Genomic DNA, 21,401 nt, shown 5'->3' on the forward strand with positions numbered 1-21,401 from the left:
ATACAAGAGCAAGGATGTGATGCTGAGGCTTTATAAGGCCCTGGTGAGGCCTCACCTTGAGTATTGTGAACAGTTTTGGGCCTCTCATCTTGGAAAAGATGTACTGGCATTGGAAAGGGTCCAGAGAAGGTTCACAAGGATGATTCCAGGAATGAAAGGCTTATCATATGAGGAACATTTGATGGCTCTGGGTCTGTACTCACTGGAATTCAGAAGGATGAAGGGGGATCTCAATGAAATTTTTCGAATGTTGAAAGGCCTAGACAGAGTAGATATGGAAAGGAAGTTTCCCATGGTGGGAGAGTCTCAGAGAAGAGGGTACAGCCTCAGGATAGAGGGTGCACTTTCAAAACAAAGAAGTGGAGAAATTTCTTTAGCCCAAGGATGGTGAATTTGTGGAACTTGTTGTCACGTGCAGCTGTGGAGGCCAGGTCGTTGGGTGTATTTAAGGCAGAGATTGATTGGTTCTCGATTGGACATGGCATCAAAGGTTACGGGGAGAAGGCCGGAAACTGGGGTTGAGGAGGAGAAAAAAAAAGGAACAGCCATGATTGAATGGCAGAGCAGACTCGATGGGCCAGATGGTCTAATTCTGTTCCTATGTCTTATGGATTAATTGGGTCTTTGTAAATTATCCTGTGGTTAGGCTAGCTTTCAATCAAGGGATTGCGGAGTGTCATGGCCTGAAGGGGTGGAAGGGTGTGTTCCTGGGTGGAACCCAGTAATAATTATAATGATGATGGGCATGTGTGAGGGATAGTAAGTTGCTGGGTTGTGAAGAAATGAGGAGTGGTCAGTGAGGAGCTGGCAAATGGCCTCCCTCTTTATCATGGCAAATAAGACACAACCTTTGTTTTAATAATGAAGGAGACAGAGATGCAGGATGCAGTCATCTTTATTTATCCTTCTATTTCACTGTTCTAGTCAGCTGTTGATCAGCCAGCTGTAAGGCCACAGGCAAACCCAGTTTTACCACTCAATGTACTGCATTTGAGTCTTCAGATTAAATTTCGCTTAACAAGAGCATGCAAGCTATTACCACTCAACACAAAACATAACAGTCACTCACACCTGAGGTGCAGCATAGGTGTTCAACCCAAGAACAAGTTCAGGAATTTTTTGCAATCATTCTGCCCACTTACAGAATTAGTCACCAACTGACAGAACAGAGTCAATGGCTTAACGACATTATGGCCTGCTTGGACCTCGAAAAAATTCATTATTCAGTTCTGAATTCGGATCTAAAGTTCCATAAGGTCTGGGGACCTTTTATCGAGTACTTTCATAACCTTCCTCTTGACTAGGGTTTTTTTCGTTCATTTTTTTTCTTCTTTTCGGTCCCTTGCTTTCAGCTCCCTTTTTTTTCTGGTAGTAGGCATTATTATCCTCTGTTACTAAGTGTATTCACAGTCTGGGAGTTTGACTGTCCGGACTTATACTCTTTATACTGTGTGGTGGTTGGTCTGGAGTTGTTGTTGTTTTTTTCTTGTGTTGTGGGGCTTGGGGAGGACACTAAGCTCACTTGTCTTCAATTTAGGTGCTTTTTTGTTAAATTCTCTTCCTTTGTAGCATATTGTTATTGTATGCTTAATCTTGCACTGTATTAATGCTCCTCATTGGGATTTGGGGTTTTTAATTTTGTAAAATGTTTTGAAAAACTAATAAAAAAGATTTTTTTTTTAAAAAAAGAACAGAGTCAGATATTTCCAGTTTAAGGATCAAGTCTCTGCTGTCTTCCTTTGCTGTACTGGGGATCTCTGCTCAGGTTCCAGATGCTGCAGAGTAACAGGCTGACAGACTGAGTAATGGGCTCCGCTACTCACAGACAAACAGGAACAAATCTCTGTGTGGCTCTGTTGGTCAATAAGAATATGTGAGTTGTTCAGAGCTGCTCCACGGGTGTGAACATGTCTATTTTCCACCAGTATTGTGTAAGTCAAAGGACACATGCTTGTTGGTCTCTCCAGGAGCCCAAAAGGTGTCTGAAGTACGGGCCATTCCCTCTGCCTAGGATAGAATATCCAAACAGGCTTGTTATCTTGAATCCTCAGCTGCTGCAATTACCCTGGAAAAACGGGAGAACAAGTAAAATAAACTTTGGTCACTCTGTGAGCTGTGTTCCAGTTAGCCAAGAAGATGTGAGACTGAAATCCTGTTTTGTCCCAGCCCACTTGTAGGTTTGTGCAACCTACACCATTAGCTGAAGATGATATTCTGGGAGATAAAATGTGGCCAACCCCCATTTTGTTTCAGGAAAGGCTCACTTTATGTAAAATCAAACTGAGGATTATTGTCTGACAAGATACAAAGAGGTGCCATGGGAGATTCCCAGTCCTGTCAGTAGTAGTGAATTGTGTGGGAAGCACTCTGTCTACTTTCAACAAAAGATGTTTTCCACCCGTACAGTTCATGCCAGTGAAGTCCATGGTGCAGCAGCCCGATACCATAGGTGTAGAGCCAAGATTAGCTCAGACAACCTCGCAGGGATGCAGTCGTTCACAAAATCCCAGAAGAAAACATCTAGCTATGCACCAACTGAAAGGAATTTTCAATGCAATGTTATTATCAGCATTTCTTCTTCTTCTTGGAGAGGATGGTGACATCTGACATGTTCTCAGAATTGACTTTGGGTTGAAATGAAGCAGAGTTTCAACAAGTTCTGCAGAAGACATGTTCATTAGTTTATTTTGTGCAATCAGAATTCTGAGAAGCTTAAAAACAGTCATGCATATATTGGTTTAATTATAAATGGAAGGAAGGTCTTCTCGCATATTAAACAACTCAAAGCTGACATTGCTTTCCTTCAAGAAACTCATATTCGTAGTTTTGATCATTCTCGGCTTTTGTCAAAGTGGGCGGGTCAGCATTTTCATTCATCCTTTGCCGCCAAAGCTAGGGGGGTCTCCATCCTTATTAATTCAAATATTCCTTTTGAACTCCATAATAAGATATCTGATACAAATGGCCGTTTTATTATTGTTTCTGGTAAATTATATAATACTAAAGTTGTACTAGCAAACCTGTATGCTCCCAATTTTGATGATGTTAATTTTTTTGAACGTTTTTTCTCCTCACTACCAGATTTAAACTCATACTCTCTTATACTGGGTGGTGATTTCAATTGTTGGTTAGATCCTAATTTGGATCGATCGTCTTCTGTCACTAGATTACCTACTAAATCTTCCTTAGCTATTCACTCTTTTCTCTCTAATTATGGTATCTCTGATATATGGCGTTTCCTTCATCCTACTGAGAGAGATTATTCTTTTTTTTCACATGTTCACCATACCTTTACTAGAATTGACTACTTCTTACTTGATAATCAACTTATTCCATTTGTCTATTCTTGTGTTTATCAGAGTATACTGATTTCTGACCATGTCCCAATTACTTTGTCTTTAAATTTTCCTGGTCTCCCTCAGAGGAATAAACACTGGCGTTTTGACTCGACTTTATTATCAGATGATGATTTTCTAAAATTTATCAAGGATCAGATAACCTTTTATTTTAACACCAATACGTCATCTGAAATGTCATCCCAGATTGTCTGGGATGCCATGAAAGCATATTTGAGGGGTCAAATAATCTCCTATACAGCAAATCTTAATAGAAAGTCTTGTGCAGATCGATCAGACCTCATCAATCAGATTAAAGAATTAGATCAACTGTATGCCCAAACTAAGAATCCTGAATTATACAAGAAGCATGTAGAACTTCAAACTAAATTTAATCTTCTGTCTACTCAACCTGTCGAACGCCAACTTCTTGAAAGTAAGAGTCGCTTTTATATTCATGGTGACAAATCTGGTAAATTTCTAGCCAATCAGCTGAGGCGTTCCAAAGCTAAACAACATATTACAAAGATCCAGAAGGAGAATGGAGACTTTACATCGGATCACTTAGAAATCAATGACACATTTAAAAATTTTTATTCTCGACTTTATTCCTCTGAATCTCTGAATGAGAATATCTCTGTTGATCATTTTTTAAATAATCTGAACATTCCTTCGCTTTCACTTGATTTTAAAGCCAAACTTAATGCGCCTATTTCATCAGAAGAAATATCTTTTGCAATGTCTGCATTGTCTTCAGGGAAATCTCCTGGACCTGATGGGTTCCCCGTAGAATTTTATAAATCATTCTCTTCACTTCTTTCTCCTCAGTTATTCTCAGTATTATCTGACTCATTTAATTACGGTAAATTGCCACCCTCTTTTAATGAGGCATCTATTATTCTTTTATTAAAAAAGGGTAAAGACTCAACAGAGTGTTCCTCGTATAGGCCGATTTCTTTGCTTAATGTTGATGTTAAAATCTTGGCCAAAGTTTTGGCTTATAGATTAGAAACTGTTATTCCCTCTATTATTTCTGATGATCAAACTGGTTTTATTAAAAACCATCTCCCTTTTTTTAATATTCGGCATTTATTTAACATTTTATATTCACCTTCAACTGGGATTCCTGAATGTGTTATTTCCCTTGATGCGGAGAAAGCATTTGATCGTATAGAGTGGAACTACCTTTTTGCAGTTTTAGAAAAATTTGACCTCGGTCAAAGTTCTATCTCTTGGATCAAGTTGCTGTATCTGTGTCCTACTGCCTCTGTTTTGACTAATTTTCAGAAATCCCAGTTATTTAACCTCAAACGTAGCACTCGTCAGGGATGCCCTTTAAGTCCCTTTCTCTTTGATTTGGCTATAGAACCTTTGGCGATAGCATTTCGAAATTGTCCTGAACTGACCGGGATTTGGAGGGGGGGGTATTGAGCATAAAGTTTCTCTTTATGCTGATGACTTATTACTTTTTCTTTCAAATCCGTCTACATCCTTACCTCCAATGTTTTCACTTCTTGATCAGTTTAGCCAGTTTTCTGGCTATAAACTTAATTTACATAAGAGTGAACTTTTCCCAATTAATAAAGAAGCACGAGAATTAACATTTCGTGATCTCCCTTTTAAAGTAGTTCATAATCAATTTACTTATCTTGGGATTACAGTCACAAGGAAGTTCAAAGATCTTTTTCGTGAAAATTTTGCCAATCTTTCATATTCTATAAAACAGAGTCTGTTACAATGGTCACCTCTATCTATGTCTTTGGTAGGTCGTATTAATGTTGTTAAAATGTATGTTCTCCCTAAATTTTTATATTTATTTCAATCAATCCCAATTTTTATTCCTAAATCTTTTTTTGATTCCTTAGACTCTATCATTTTGTCATATCTGTGGAAGAATAAGCGCTCTAGAATTAATAAAGTCTATCTCCAAAAATCTAAAAAAGAGGGTGGCATGGCTCTACCCAACTTTCGTTTATATTATTGGGCAGCTAATATACGTTGTGCTACCTTTTGGTCTTTTTTCCATGGCCAACCCAAGTGCCCTAATTGGGTGGCAATGGAGTTGAGTTCCACTAAAGATTTATCTATTTCTGCACTTCTTGGCTCTGTACTCCCTAGTAGCTTGTCCAGATTAATTGTTAATCCTCTTGTTAGACACACTTTGCGTATATGGGCTCAGTTTAGGAAATTTTATGGTTTCTATGGTTTTTCTTTTCTAGCCCTATCTTACATAATCACCTTTTTTTACCTACTACGTATGATTCAGCATTCCATAATTGGTATAGGAAGGGCATTAGACATTTTGAAGATCTTTTTATTGATAATCGCTTCGCATCTTTTCAACAGCTCTCTGCTAAGTTCAATCTGCCTAATGCTCATTTTTTTAGATATCTCCAAATTAGACACTTCATTAATCCTTTAATTCCTAACCTCCCTGAAATGCCTGAGAAAAATGTTATGGATTTATTTCTTTCTATTAATCCACTGGGTAAAGGTTTAATATCATTTATTCGTGATAAATTAGCACTCTTACAACGTGCCCCTGTGGATAAAATTAGAATGGCTTGGGAGCATGATTTAAATATCTCCTTATCTGATGAGACTTGGGACTCGATTCTCAAATCGGTTAATTCAACTTCTCTTTGTGCTCGCCATTGCCTTTTACAGTTTAAGATTGTTCATAGAGCCCATATGTCTAAATCTAAACTATCTCAATTTTACCCTAATATTAGTCCTCTTTGTGATAAATGCAAAAGGGGCGAGGCCTCTCTTATTCATATGTACTGGTTCTGTCCTAGCTTGGAGAAATTTTGGAAAGATGTCTTCATCACTTTATCTTATATTCTGAATCACCACCTAGAACCTAACCCTTTAATTGCTCTGTTTGGTTTTTTGGGTGAGACAGATTTACGTTTGAGTCCCACTAAGTGTCGAATATTATCCTTTGCCTCTCTCCTGGCTAGACGTTTAATCCTCCTTAGATGGAGAGATGTTGCCCCGCCCACGCATGTTCAATGGCTTAACGATATTATGGCCTGCTTAGACCTTGAAAAAATTCATTATTCAGTTCTTAATTCGGATATAAAGTTCCATAAGGTCTGGGGATCTTTTATTGAGTACTTTCATAACCTTCCTCTTGACTAGGGTTTTTTTTCGGTAGTAGGCATTAATACCTTCTGTTTTTAAGTGTATTTACAGTTTTGGGGGTTTGAATGTCCTGATTTATAGTCTCTATATTGTGTTGTGGTTGGTCTGGAGCTCTTTTTTGTTGCGGGGCTTGGGGAGGATACTAATTTTACATATCTTCAATTTGGGTGCTTTCTCAACTATCTTATTTTGTATTATATTATCATTGTATGTTTATTTTTGCACTGTATTAAGGTTCTTCATTTTGATTTGGGTTTTTTTTATCTGTAGCAATGTAGAAAATGCATAAAAAAACTAATAAAAAAAATAATAATTATAAACGGAACATCCTGCATCTGTTAACGGAAGTTAGAGAAGTCAATGTTAATGCCCCTCCTCCCCTTCTTACCCCATCCCTGACATATTTAGTTGTTTGCCTGTTCTCCATCTCCCTCTGGTGCTTCCCCCCCCCCCCTCCTTTCTTTCTCCTGAGGCCTCCCGTCCCATGATCCTTTCCCTTCTCCAGCTCTGTATCACTTTCGCCAATCACCTTTCCAGCTCTTAGCTTCACCCCATCCCCTCCGGTCTTCTCCTATCATTTCGCATTTCCCCCTCCCCCCTCTACTTTCAAATCTCTTACTATCTTTCCTTTCGGTTAGTCCTGATGAAGGGTCTCGGCCCGAAACGTCGACAATGTTTCTCCCTATAGATGCTGCCTGGCCTGCTGTGTTCCACCAGCATTTTGTGTGTGCTGTTGTTTCAATTTCCAGCATCTGCAGATTTCCTCGTGTTTATTCTATGAAGTACGTTTGATGGCTCTGGGTCTGTACTTGCTGGAATTTAGAAGGATGGGGGGGGGGGGGGCTCATTGAAATATTTCGAATGTTGAAAGGCCTAGACAGAGTAGACGTGGAAAGAATGTTTCCCATGGTGGGGGAGTCTAGGACAAGAGGGCACAGCCTCAGGACAGAGGGGCGTCCATTTAAAACAGAGATGAGGAGAAATTTCTCTAGCCAGAGGGTGGTGAATTTGTGGAATTTGTTACCACTGGCGACTGTGGTGACGAGGTCGTTGGGTGTATTTAAGGCAGAGCTTGACAGGTTCTTGATTGGACACGGCATCAAAGGTTATGGGGAGAAGGCCGAGGAGTGGGGCTGAGGAGGGGGAAATAGGATGAGCCATGATTGAATGGCAGAGCAGACTTGATGGGCTGAATGGCCTAATTCTGTTCCTGTGTCTTATGGTCTTATGGTCATTTCATAATCTTATAAATGTTCATTAGATCTCCCCTTAGCCTCCACCACCGCAGAGAAAACAACCCAAATGTGTCCATAAACACAAGAGATGCTGGAAATCCAGAACAACACAAACAAACTGCTGGAGGGACTCAGCATGTCAGGCAGCAAACGGAAGTTAATTAACAGTCAATGCTTCGGGCCGAGACTATTCCTCAAGACTGGAAAGGAAAGGGGAAGATATGAGAATAAAAAGATGGGAGAGGGGGAAAGAGGCTAGCTGGAAGGTGATAGGTGAAGCCAGGTGGGTAGGAAACGGCTGAAGAGGAAGGAATCTGATAGGAGAGGACAGTGGACCATGGGAGAAAGGGGAGGAGGAGGGGACCCAGGGGAGGCGATAGGCAGGTGAAAAGAGGTAAGAGGCCAAAGTGGGGAATAGAAGAAGAGGGGAGGGGGAGGGAATTTTTTTTTAACAGAAGGAGAAATCGATATTCATGCCATCAGGCTGGAGGCTCCTCAAATGGGATATAAACTGTTCTTCCTCCACCCTGAGGATGGCCACAAGAGACCATAAACTGACATATTGAACGAGATAGGAATTGGAATTAAAATGTTTGGCCACCGTTTGGTTCTGCTTTTGGAGGATGGAGTGGAGGTGTTCGACGAAGTTCTCCCCCAATTTATGACGAGTCTTACCAGTGTAGAGGAGGCCACATCAGAAGCACCAGACACAATAGGCGACCCCAGGAGATTCACAGGTGAAGTGTTACCTCACCTGGAAGGACAGTTGAGGGCCCTGAATGGAGGTGAGGGAGGAGGTGAATGGGCAGGTGTAGCACTTCGGCCACTTGCAGGGACAAGTGCCAGGAGGGAGATTAGTGGGGGGAGGGTGAATGGAGAAGAGAATCACGGAGGGAGTGGACAGTGTAGAGGGGGAAGTAAAGATACGATTGGTGGTAGGATCCCTTTGAGGATGGCAGAAGCTGCGGAAAATGGTGTATTGGATGTGGAGGCTCATGGGGTAGGTGAGGACAAGAGGGACTCTATTACTGTTTAGGTGGCAGGAAGATGGGGTGAGCACAGACATTCAGGGAATGGAGGAGACGTGGGTGAGGGCAGCATCAGTGGAGGGAAACCCCACTCTTTGAACCCTACACTACCAAACACCGTGTCCAGTATGGCCACTCCTCTTATTGGACTATCTACATAACAAGAAATTGTCCTGGATGCACCAAACAAATTCTGCCTCATCTAAACCTCTAAACCATGAACCTCTAAATCATCTAAACCTCATCTAAACCTCGTGCATGAAGAAGGTCCCCAGTCTTCATTAGGGAAGTTGAAGTCGCCCATTATCACCCTACTGGTTTTACCCATTTGCCTAATCTGTCTGCGTTTTTGTTGCTCAGTGTCCTGGGGGCTCAGAGTGATAGTGCTTTCTTATTTTGGATACTGCAGAGACAGTGGCTGAACCTCCATTAGGTCTCCTCTAAGTGCAGCTGATTAGTAGCAAACTCCTCCCAGCTCCTTATCTGTTTTACAACTTTGAAACCCTGGAACATTTTTCAACCAAGTCTTTGTTTTGGTCACAACATTATAGTTTCATGTACTAACATGCCCTGAGTTCATCACCCTTACCGAGCATTCAAATATACACACTTCAACCCATCCGTCCCATAATTCTAATACCCTGTTCTTCCTGGGCATGATGCCTACCTTCCTCTCAATCTGGCCTGGTTTCCATCCCCCCGCTAAATTACTTCAAACCCCTCCAGCTAGCACTGATGAACCGAACTGCCAGTATACTGCTTCCCCTCAAGTTAAGGTGCAACTCATCCCTTTTGTACAGGTCACCTCTGCCCCAGAAGAGATTGATTCAAGAACCTGAAACCCTGCCCTCCTCAGCCACCCACTAATCTGTTCCATCTTCCTATTCCTGCCCGAACCAGCACTTGGCACCAGGAGCAATCCCAAGATTGCTACCTTTGAAGTCCTGCTTTTCAGCCTCACTGTGCAGGACCTCTTCCCCTGTATGTCGTTGGTGACAATGTGCACCAGAGCTTCTGGCTGCTCACCCTCCCCTTGACAACAATCTGCAGCCACCCTCGACCCCAGCAACCAGGAGGCAACACACCCTTCTGATCACAAACAAGAGAAAGCCTACAGATGCTGGAAATCAAGGTAACACACACAAAATGCCGGAGGTAGGCAGCATCTATGGACGAGAGTAAACAGTCGACATTTTGGGCCGAGACCCTTCATCAGGACTCCATCCTGATATCTCTTTCACAGTGTGGTGAACTACATATACCTGTCTGGACTGTTCCTGTGGCTCCTCCCACAGACCCCTGCTGACTGCTCCTGTGGCTCTGCCCACAGACCCCTGCTGACTCCTCCCATAGACCCCTGCTGACTCCTCCCACAGACCCCTGCTGACTGCTCCTGTGGCTCCTCCCACAGACCCCTGCTGACTGCTCCTGTGGCTCCTCCCACAGACCCCTGCTGACTCCTCCCACAGACCCCTGCTGACTCCTCCCACAGACCCCCGCTGACTCCTCCCACAGACCCCTGCTGACTGCTCCTGTGACTCCTCCCACAGACCCCTGTATAAAGGCGATTGAGGCCTGTTGCCCTGCCTCATTCCCCAGGATGTAGTGTTGTTCATTCTTCCTGTCAATAAAAGCTGATACCTCGTTTCTTACGTCTCAGAGTGAGTTATTGATGGTGCATCACACAGCAGAAGAATCTTTCGTATGTCCCCCAATTAAAGAGTCAGGTATCACTATTGCTTTACCCTTCCCTGCTAAGCTTCAGAGCCAGCCTCAGTTAAACTCGCAGGTGAGTTCTTTATTCTGTAATCAAGGGCTAGTCTGTTATCTAATTAACCAGCATTCTATTGTTAAAACTTAGTTTTACTGTCTCTGTGTAATCTCATCCACTGAGAATATTAAAACGGGACTAGACTTACATTCAGATAGACCAGTGAACCACTTTTACGAAATTGCCTGTTATTTCAGACACCATCTCCAATTAGCCTTTCGGTTTGTTCTTACATCTCCAAATGCCCTGTCCTCCCCTTACTCTAGTCTTCTTGCTCTCCATTAGCTCACCTTACTCCATCTCTCCTTCACCCCCCCCAATACCCTTTGAACTGCCTTCCATCTGATTATCCCTCAAATGACCCCTTCCCAACGTCCTCGTACTGCTCTCCTACCACTTCCAGACTCTAGGAGCTGATGTCTCCCTCTGCAACTAGGCCCTTGACTTTCTGACCGGTAGACCACAGTCAGTAAGGTTAAGCCACAATGCCTGCACCACAATGATTCCAAACACTGGTGCTCCACAACTCAGCCCCCTACTCCACTGTCTGTGTGGCCAAGTTCAGCTCAAACTCCATCTTCACTCAGTCTGAAAAGGGCCACATCTTAAATAGCGAGTCGGAGTACAGGCGGAAGATGGAGAGCCTATGACACGACAACAACCTTTCCCTCAATGTCAACCAAAACGCTGGTCATTATCTTGAGAAAGGAGGATGGTGAACGTGCTCTGCCCACATTAATGCTATTGAGGTTGAGGGGTTGAGAAACACCAATAGCCCGTCCTGATCCAACCACGTTGATATCGTCACCAGGAAAGCTCACAACACCTCTACTTCCTTAACATGCCCTGTCGACTCTTACCAATGTTTTCAATGTACCATAGAAATCATTCTGTCTGGATGCATAACGGATGGTACGTCAACTACATGCACATGGCCGCAGAGAGCTGCAGACACACCTCGGATTGGCACATCACAGGTGTCAATAGGCTCTGCCTATACCTCTGTCTACCTCAGTAAAGCAGTTCCTCCCAATAGGCTCTGCCTATACCTCTGTCTACCTCAGTAAAGCAGCCGGTATAATCGAAGACCCACTCACCTCAGACATCCTCTTGTCCCCCATCGGGCAGAAGATACAAAAGCCAGAAAGCACGTCCCACCGGGGAGGAGGACCGCGTCTGTCTCACTGCTATCAGACTCTTGTGCAGTGAGACCCTCACGTCCCACCGGGGAGGAGGACCGCGTCTGTCTCACTGCCATCAGACTCTTGTGCAGTGAGACCCTCACGTCCCACCGGGGAGGAGGACCGCGTCTGTCTCACTGCCATCAGACTCTTGTGCAGTGAGACCCTCACGTCCCACCGGGGAGGAGGACCGCGTCTGTCTCACTGCCATCAGACTCTTGTGCAGTGAGACCCTCACGTCCCACCGGGGAGGAGGACCGCGTCTGTCTCACTGCCATCAGACTCTTGTGCAGTGAGACCCTCACGTCCCACCGGGGAGGAGGACCGCGTCTGTCTCACTGCCATCAGACTCTTGTGCAGTGAGACCCTCACGTCCCACCGGGGAGGAGGACCGCGTCTGTCTCACTGCCATCAGACTCTTGTGCAGTGAGACCCTCACGTCCCACCGGGGAGGAGGACCGCGTCTGTCTCACTGCCATCAGACTCTTGTGCAGTGAGACCCTCACGTCCCACCGGGGAGGAGGACCGCGTCTGTCTCACTGCCATCAGACTCTTGTGCAGTGAGACCCTCACGTCCCACCGGGGAGGAGGACCGCGTCTGTCTCACTGCCATCAGACTCTTGTGCAGTGAGACCCTCACGTCCCACCGGGGAGGAGGACCGCGTCTGTCTCACTGCCATCAGACTCTTGTGCAGTGAGACCCTCACGTCCCACCGGGGAGGAGGACCGCGTCTGTCTCACTGCTATCAGACTCTTGTGCAGTGAGACCCTCAAGGTCCACCTCGTCACGATCTTCCACTTTATCATTCACCAGAACTACACTTTGCACTTTATTCTGCATTGTCATTGTTTTAGCTCAAAGCACTGTGTAATGATGTGATGTGTTCTAGACGAGCTTTACAATATATCTTGGTTCATGTGAGAGTAATAAACCAACACTAATAACCCCTCCCTATCAGTTCCTCATCACACTGTCCTCTCCTTTCCACACACTCCCTCCCACAGCTCCTCTCTTCTGCCCCCCTCTCCCTGGCCCTCCCTTTGCCCACCATCAACTGCCTCCTATGCCCTCCCCAGCATCCTCCTTTCCCTCACTGCCTCTTTCTGCTCTTCTCACTACCCCCCACCGCCCACTTTGTCCCCTTCTTCCCACAACCTTCACACTGCCCCTCTCTGTTTACCCCCTCCTCCTCCTCCTACCCACTATCTTTCCTGTCCCAGTGCTCAGAGTAACATATGAATTCAGAACAAGATCTGACCCCTGGAGCCTGCTCCACCATTTCATACGATCACAGTTCTGATCTAACTGCTTTCTCAGCTCTATTCTCGTCTTCAACCAATAAACTATTACCTCCTTGCTTATGAAGACCTCCACTGCCTTTAAAATTTTCTAAGGCTGTTTCCATTGCCTTTTGCGGAAGAGAGTTCCAAAGCATCATAATTCATGAGAAATATTTTGTTTCTCTGCCTTACATGTATGACAGTTTATGTTAAAACAATTACTCAGAGTTTCACATCCAAACCTGGTGTATTTCAATCAAGTCCCGCTCAGTGTTTTGAACCGGAGTGGATGCAGTTTAACCTGGCATCGCATCCGTGCCAATTAAACCTTTGCTAAACTACCTTCACTGCTCATTTATTAAGGCTGCAGTGAGGTGCTTTCAGAGTTCCCAGGGCTGGATTACTGGAAATATTCCCTGAAAGTGCCAGTAAAGATTGGCAGGGTGACGAGGAATGCTTGCTTTCAACGATCGAGGGACTGGGTACTGCACTTGGGATGACACGATACAGTGTACAAGACACAGGTGACCGTGTGCTGACCGCATACCTGTGTTTTCCCCACCGCTAACATTAAAACCGAAAGCCTGTTCCACATCCAGGATACATCACGCCGTCCGATTGCGAACTCTTCCACCACCTACATACTCATTTCTCTCCAGTAGTGTACTATCTACAAAATATGCTGCACTTATGCACCCAGCAACACCTCCAAAGCCTGCAACCTTGATCAGCAGGAAACAAAAGCACCAGGCCCTCGGAACCTTCGATACCATAGGCTCCCTCCAAGCTGCCTTGGAAATAGGTCATTGCTCCATTGTACATCGTTGGCGCAATGGTGAAGAAGGTACAGCTGTGGTTGTACTTCGATAGGCGTTCGAGGGGATTCAATATATCACAAAGTATACAGGCTCCAATGCGTAGGAACACACGAGGCTGCAGAAGATTGTAGACTTGGTCAGTTCCCACCGGCGAGAATGTCTCCAGGAGACAGTGCTTCAGGAAGGTGCCAGCTATCACTGTGAACCCTCACCATTTGAGACATGCCCTCTTCTCACTACAACCATTGGCAGGCCGTACAGGAGCCTGAAGACCCACACTCAGCAGATTAGGAACAGCTTCTTCCCCCCCACCTTCAGATTTATGAAAGTTCCATGAACCTCACTATTCCTCTTCTTTGCATTGTATTTATTCTTGTCATTTCTATTAATTTTACGATTTTGCACAGTACTGCAGTCACAAAACAACAAACTTCACATTATGTAAGCTGCTGATAATAAATCTGATTCTAGTCCTTCTATGTCGCTGAGTCTAAATCCTGGAACTCTGTGGGAATGTCCTTACCAGACGGGCTGCAATGGTTCAGGACGGTGACTCAGCACCATTTTCTAATTACCAATGGGCAATAAATAATGGCACAAAGTTTCCAAAACAGAATATATAAAACCTCAGTCAAAAGTGCCTTGTTGCCATTAAACCTCCTTTAGCCACAGCTGCTCCCCAGGTGCGAATTCATATCCTGCTGGCAGTGATCTCTGAAACAGAGGGCAAGTTGGCAGGCACTGAGAATGAAGACCTGCGATCGCTGATGTCAAGGACCAGGGTCGACGTGCCCAGGGGACAAGGTCTGGAGATCCCTGATGTCAAGGACCAGGATCGACGTGCCCAGGGGACAAGGTCTGGAGATGGTGGTTGGGGGGAGTTGGTTTTACTGTTTTGTTATACACTGGGGAGGCACTGTGACTCTTGCACATCCTCAGACTGTCTTGGTTGTTAACGCAAATGATGCATTTCACTAGACGTTTCAATGTAGACATATTAATAAATAAACCCAGGCTAACCTCGTCTAAATCTAGCCTGCCTGTACCAACCGGACTGCTGGTTAAATGTTAATCCAACACTTGTAAGCAGTCATTAACAGCAACTAGCATGTTCATGGGGGTTAAAGTTAAATACTGAACTCAATTTAAAGATGAACAAATTAGCGGCGTCTTCTCCATGCATCCACGTGCCCTCCTGAGCATTCTGTTAGGTCCAACCACTCTCAAAACGTCTCTGTCAAATTCCCTTTCAGAAATTGTACACAAATGCCATCTTTGATGACGTACTTCTGCCAGTCTTCGACAGCTGGCGCTTGACCAAGCATGTCTGCTGTCCCTTCTCTCTCCTAAATGAAAGCACTACATTCACTGTCTTCTGGTCTGCTGACACCGAGCTTCATTTCGACTGTGTCAGAGTCCAAGGCCAGAGTCATTGCTGCATGAGACTGAAACTTAAAATGACAAACCTTCACAAGCAAGTGTTCTGAGCAAATGTGTTCCCCGGGCTGTGATCAACATCACTGACCTGAAATCTCTTTTCCGTAGATGCTGCGTTTCTCCAGCATTCTGTGGCCATTGCTTACATCACTGGCCTGAAACCTGTTTCTCTCTCCACTGTCACTGGCTGTCTACCAAGTGTCTCCAGGATTTTCTGTTTCTTCTGAAAGGGCTTCTTCACATTGCTAGCTTCCTGGCCCCCCATGGTTTTAGCAATGGGGTAAGTAATTTCCATTTACAAGATGCCACTCCAGAGCCACAGGACCCAGCTGTGTCACCAGAGAAATGAGGCACCAAAACTGGCAACCTGTTTCTTCAGGGTCCTTCAGAGCTGGGCACTGTGAGCCTGGTCACAGAGGAAGTGGACGTGGCGGGTCAGAAAGTGATGACAGGGTGGCTCACTTGCGTTCATCAGTCAGAGTACCGAGCGCAAGATGGCACGTTACATCACGGGCAAGCTGGCCTGAGGGACTTGCTTTCATGCTGCACGACTCCGACTCTGTGTGGGTGACTCCATGATGTTATGAATGGGGGAGAAGGGGCAGAGGGGAGAGGGGAGGGAGAGGGGAGGGAGAGGGAGATGGGGAAAGAGGAAGGTGGGGGAGAGGAGAGAGGGGTACAACAGAGAGAGAGAAAAGAAAGAAAGAATATGACCCTATTTGGAGCTGTCCCGTCGATAACCTATTTTAAATCAGCTTCCAACAGACTAGGATATTGGCCTATATACAGTCTGCTCACAGATTTCACAAGCTGTCCTCTTGCATCTGCTTTGATGCTCCTGAACTTGACATCGCACTCCCTGCCGTGCTGGACTGAAGATGCAAGGCTGAATTTGCCTTTCCCAGAGCCCTGTAACCCTCAGATCTCTCCACCCACCCCCCCACCCCCACCCACAGGCCAAGCCAAACCACTAACATTTGCTTGTTCTGGTTCCACTCTAGTTCTTGCCCGCTCAGAACTGTAAAAACATGCTGATTTGAATTCTTCTCCACCCCTCCCGTCAAAAGCAAAACCATATCTCCTACTGGGACTGCATGCAGTCAGCCGGATCTGGGCATGTGGTCAGTGAGTCACACCCCTCCCTAGTCTGTCTGAAACCTGGATAGTTTTAAACACATTCACTGCATCTCCCCTTAACTAGAAATCCACTCTATGCAACCCTCCAGCACCTCTCGCATTTCTCTGCATTGCTGCCCTCCTCTCAGAGTGCAGAGTCCAGGCCAGCACGGAGACGGAAGAGCAGTTCTGTCTGGCTCTGCCTGGGTGCCAAAGATTAAGGACAAGACAGCTGAGTGAGGGACACAACCTTGAGATCACGGAACCCCTGCCAGGTTACCTGCCTCCCCCCCTCCACCCGTTCATCCCAAATCACTCTGGTCAGTCCCATTAATACAATCCTTTCCCCATCCAACGTCACTCACCAGTCTCAATCACCTTCACTCCAGTCGCATATCACTCCCCAGCCTTATTCACCTCCCCGGAATTTGTATCACTCCCTCTCCAGCCTCAGTACCACCTCTCCCTACCAACGTTAACCCTTGCATCTTTCCCCAAACCTGTATCACCCCTTCTCTGACTGTGAACCATCCATTCCCCCTTGTCCCAACCATCTTCAGTAACTCCTAATCTCTGTTACACTCCCTCGCACCAGTCACTGCATGAACTCCTTCCTCTATCACACTGTACCAAGCTGGGACCCCCCCTCTCCCCGGACTCTGTACCTCAGCCAGCTGTATTCACACTCTCCTGCTAGGCTTCAACCAACACACGAGACTGCCCGACACGAGCAGGGGTGGCCTCCATTTCCCGGCTTGTCCAGTAAGATCTCTCAAATGTGGAGACAGCCCTGATCCATCCATTCAAGACTGACTAGTGAGGCTCTAGTCCGGTCAACAAACTGTCAGTCTACACTGCTCAAAACCACAAGAGAGTCTGCGGATGCTGGAAATCCAGAGCAACGCACACAAAATGCTGAAGGAACTCAGCACCTATGGAAATGAATAAACAGCTGCTGTTTCGGGCCAAGACCCTTCCCTTGTCTACACTTGTGTCCGCCTCAGTGAAATAGCCAATGTAACCCCCGACATTTTCTCCTCATCCCTCCAATCAGCAGAAGATTTAAAAGCTTGAAAGCTCTTACCAGCAGAGGCTCAAGGGCAGCTTCTGCCCCTGCAATGAGACGGCAGTGTCATTCCCCAGTGTGGTAAGGTGGACCCACATCAGCCTGTGTCGTTACCACCTGGTGTTTTATTGTCTGTCTACACTGCACTTTCTCTGTAACTGTAACACTTCATTCTGCATTCTGTTATTTTACTTGGTATACCTCAATGCGCGGTTGTAATGAAGTAACCTGTACAGGTGATCTGCAAGCTCATTTTCTCACAGAACATATGACCATAATCCAATTTACCAAACTGCTTGAACATATGGAAGTACTTTGTTCCTTCCCTCCCATGAATATTCACCTCACTACAGCCCTCCCTCCTCCTCTCCACACTGGTCACCACTCTCCTGCCTCCTCACCCCCCCCCCCCCCACTCCACTCTCACTGGCCACTGGTTCAAGGAGTGGCTAAGGACGTGGTTAAAAGGCATTTGGGAGTAACGGGGCTAAACTGAGTCAACATGGATTTATCGAAGTGAAATCATGTTCACCAAATCTGTTCTGAGGTTTTGAATTTGGAGGCGGTAACTAGCAGACTAGAGAGAGGCAAACCAGTTGGACTTTCAGAAGGCCTCAAAAGCAATAAGCCCCATCACAGGAAAGGATGTCCCCACCACTAAGCAGAAGGAACGCAGCAGCCCCCACCAAGAACCCCACGCCCCAGGCCATGCTCGCTACTCACTTCTATTGGGCAGGAGTAGGAACCCACACCACCAGGTTCAGGAACCGTTACTACTCTACAACTAATCGGCTCCTGGACCAGTGCGGATAACTTCACACACCTCAACCCTGAACTGATTTCACAACTTCTGGACACATTTTTAAGAACTTTACAATTTGTTCTCACTATTTATTTATTTGTCTGTTTGTTTATTTTATCTGCACAGTTTATCATCTTTTGCCCATTGATTGTCAGTCTTTGTGCAGTTCTTCATTAATTCTATCTATCTTGGATGTTTGAACAAAAGAGTCATTAAAACATGGGAGTGCACTGTACTGATGACAATACAGTGTCATGGAGAGAGAACTGGTCAACAGAGTGCAGGAATAAATGGGTCGTTTTCCAGCTGTTTAAAGAGGACAAAAAGAGCCCTTGGGCCCAATCTGTCCATGTAAACCAAGGCTGCCACAGTAAGCTGATAATCCGGTATCCGGTTATTCCACAGCCAAGTGGCTTGCTTCTCCAGACTGAAGGCAATTGCAAGCTGGCTGTTCTGCTGGAATTCTGTTCCGGTTGGGAATTTGAAAAGTAATTATTTTAAATGGAATAAAAAATGCATTTACCTACTGCTTGAGAAAACTTTTCCTGGTCGCATTCAACAAGTTCAACACAAATTGGGTCTCGGCCCAAAACGCCAATTGTTTACTCTTTTTCCATAGATGCTGCCTGACCTGCTGAGTTCCTCCAGCATTTTGTATGTGTTCTTCTTTGGATTTCCAGCATCTGCTGATTTTCTTGTGTTTGAAGTTCTACCCCATCTAACTCTCTAGAACTACATCAGTTAATATTATAAAAGTTAAAATCAGCTGCTATTACAGCCCTATTCTTCCTATAGCTATCTGTGATTATCCTACATATTTGTTCCTCCGGTCCCTGCTGACTCTTGGAGGCCGTAAAGTACAATCCTATCAAAAAGATCCCAGAGTGTGGTTTTCTCCAAACCAATAGGGCTTGCAAATGTACAGAAATCCAAATTCTGTGGTCAGGCTACAAACCAGAAAATGCCACTTAATGCCTAATGTGAAGAGTTTGAGATGGACTGCTTGCTGTGATCCCCTCATTAACTGGTGTTAATTGCTGGCGGAAGTTAGAACTAAGGAAGAGGTCATTGAGTGACAATGGCGGGTCCTGCCTGATTGAGAGCTCTCCGCAGGGTCGATATGCCAGTACAAATTTGCCCCTGTTGTATCTGCCAGCTGAGAATCTGACTGTTGGAGGATCTGTCTCCATTCCACAGATACCTAAACTCGTCCCACTCACTTCACCCTTCCACATGCCCCCCGATTCCACTCCCCCCAACTACAACCTCCCATGGGTATAACACAATACTCAGCTGAGCAGGCCACACACAGAAAGGCAGTGCCGTGAGGGTCATGGTCCTTAAAGTGGGTAAAAGGAAACTATCAGATAGAACTGCATGATCAAAAAGTCAAGTTGAGAGAATGGTGGATTATTGGGGGGACAGTGCTGGTGGGCACTGCATTACCAGAGGAGGCCAGTGCTGGTGGGCACTGGATTACCAGAGTGACAGTGCTGGTGGGCACTGGATTACGGGGGGGGGGAGTACTAGTGGGCACTGGGTTACCAGAGAGGACAGGGCTGGTGGGCACTGGATTACGGGGGGGGGGGGGTACTGGTGGGCACTGGGTTACCAGAGAGGACAGGGCTGGTGGGCACTGGATTACAGGGGGGCAGTGCTGGTGGGCACTGGATTATGGGGGGGGGCAGTACTGGTGGGCACTGGATTACCAGAGGGACAGTGCTGGTGGGCACTGGATTACGGGGGGGGCAGTACTGGTGGGCACTGGATTACGGGGGGGGACGACAGTGCTGGTGGACACAGTATCAGAGGACAGAACAGAAGAAGGAAAAGCCATGAGAGGAAATACTGCATTTGTAGAGACACCATGCTGAAGGTGCATTACACTATCAAGGGGATAGGACTGAAGGAACGAAACACATTGGAGGGTCAGTGCTGATGGAACACATCACGATAACCAGGGGAGTGCTGAGGGAGCTCCGCACTGTGGGATACCCATTGCTGAGTAAGTACTTGGCTGGCAGAGTGAGCATGCTGAACAGCAACACTGTGGAAGTGTCTGTTCAAAGTGAATTTACAGTGCAGAACCCCACGGTTACGGGCTGTGGAGTGGAGATTTAGTTGGCTTACACAGGGTGATGGACATGCAGAGTTTGTAAATGCTCCAGTCGAGGTGTTGCTGCTTACCTTGGTGCTTGGGACTGTCTGCCTGGAGATGGAAGACTCCAGCTCCCCCGACACTGGCACCGATGCCGTTGCTTGTGTTACCCGCATGCCAGGCTGGCCCTCACCACACCTCCTGGTGAGCTGCAGCTGGTCACGTTCCTGACGCGGCGCAGGAGCTCCCTCCGGTCCTCGTCCTCCCATCCTGGCAGTGACGCTGCCCTGCTCCGAACCCGGCATAACCTGGTGGGGGTCAACTCGTTGCACGATTGAAAAGGGCGACGCTTTGTTCTGCAAGGTGAAATGTCGAACCCCTCCACCGCAGGCACGACAGCGTCTCAGCGATCTGAGTCCCGTTTCTGCATCTCCAGTGCCCACAATACACATGAGAGGATGGCACTCCTGGTGTCCAGGGACCTGAGGCGGCCCCAGGCGCGTTGGAACAGCGGGCGAAGTAGGGCGCTGAGCGTAGCCAGCCACTTCCTGACAAACTGAAGGCTGGAGAGGAGAAGCTTGCTCCGCAGCAGGCCGGCAAGGAGGGAGCGCAGCAGGAACAGAGCCGGCATAGTCCTCACTCACAACGGAGACACAGGGCTCCACAGCTGACTGAGGTAGCACGCACTAATGTGTGAGGGACAGACAGGGCAGCGAAGCAGCTGATGGGTGAGAAGGCTGAGACAAACAAATGCAACTGTCATCTGTGCTGAAGATCATGTTTTATATCTGGCTGAGGGAATTAAGTAACAACCAGCATTCCACTCTACAATGCCCAGGTCAGGTCTGAATTTCAACAGTTCCACTCATTCACTTAAGCAGGTACAAGTAAGCGTACACACACACACACACACACACACACACACACACACACACACACACACACACACACACACACACACACACACACACACACACACACACACACACACACACACACACACACACACACACACACACACACACACACACACACACACACACACTGTGCATTATTCCTTCAGGCCATGAGAACTCCAGGACAATT

At 46.1% G+C, this 21,401-nt stretch overlaps 1 long non-coding RNA gene across 1 annotated transcript; it reads right to left on the minus strand.

Annotated features, from left to right (window-relative positions):
• Positions 1–877: 877 nt before the first annotated feature.
• On the minus strand, positions 878–20,717 carry LOC140733222 (uncharacterized). Its single transcript, XR_012100246.1, has 2 exons — positions 20,405–20,717; positions 878–2,659 (listed from the first exon to the last, which is right to left on the minus strand). It is a non-coding gene; the product is annotated as an uncharacterized lncRNA (long non-coding RNA).
• Positions 20,718–21,401: the final 684 nt, after the last annotated feature.

Source organism: Hemitrygon akajei, chromosome 9, assembly GCF_048418815.1.
Source record: "Hemitrygon akajei chromosome 9, sHemAka1.3, whole genome shotgun sequence".
NCBI classification, from domain to species: Eukaryota; Metazoa; Chordata; class Chondrichthyes; order Myliobatiformes; family Dasyatidae; genus Hemitrygon; species Hemitrygon akajei.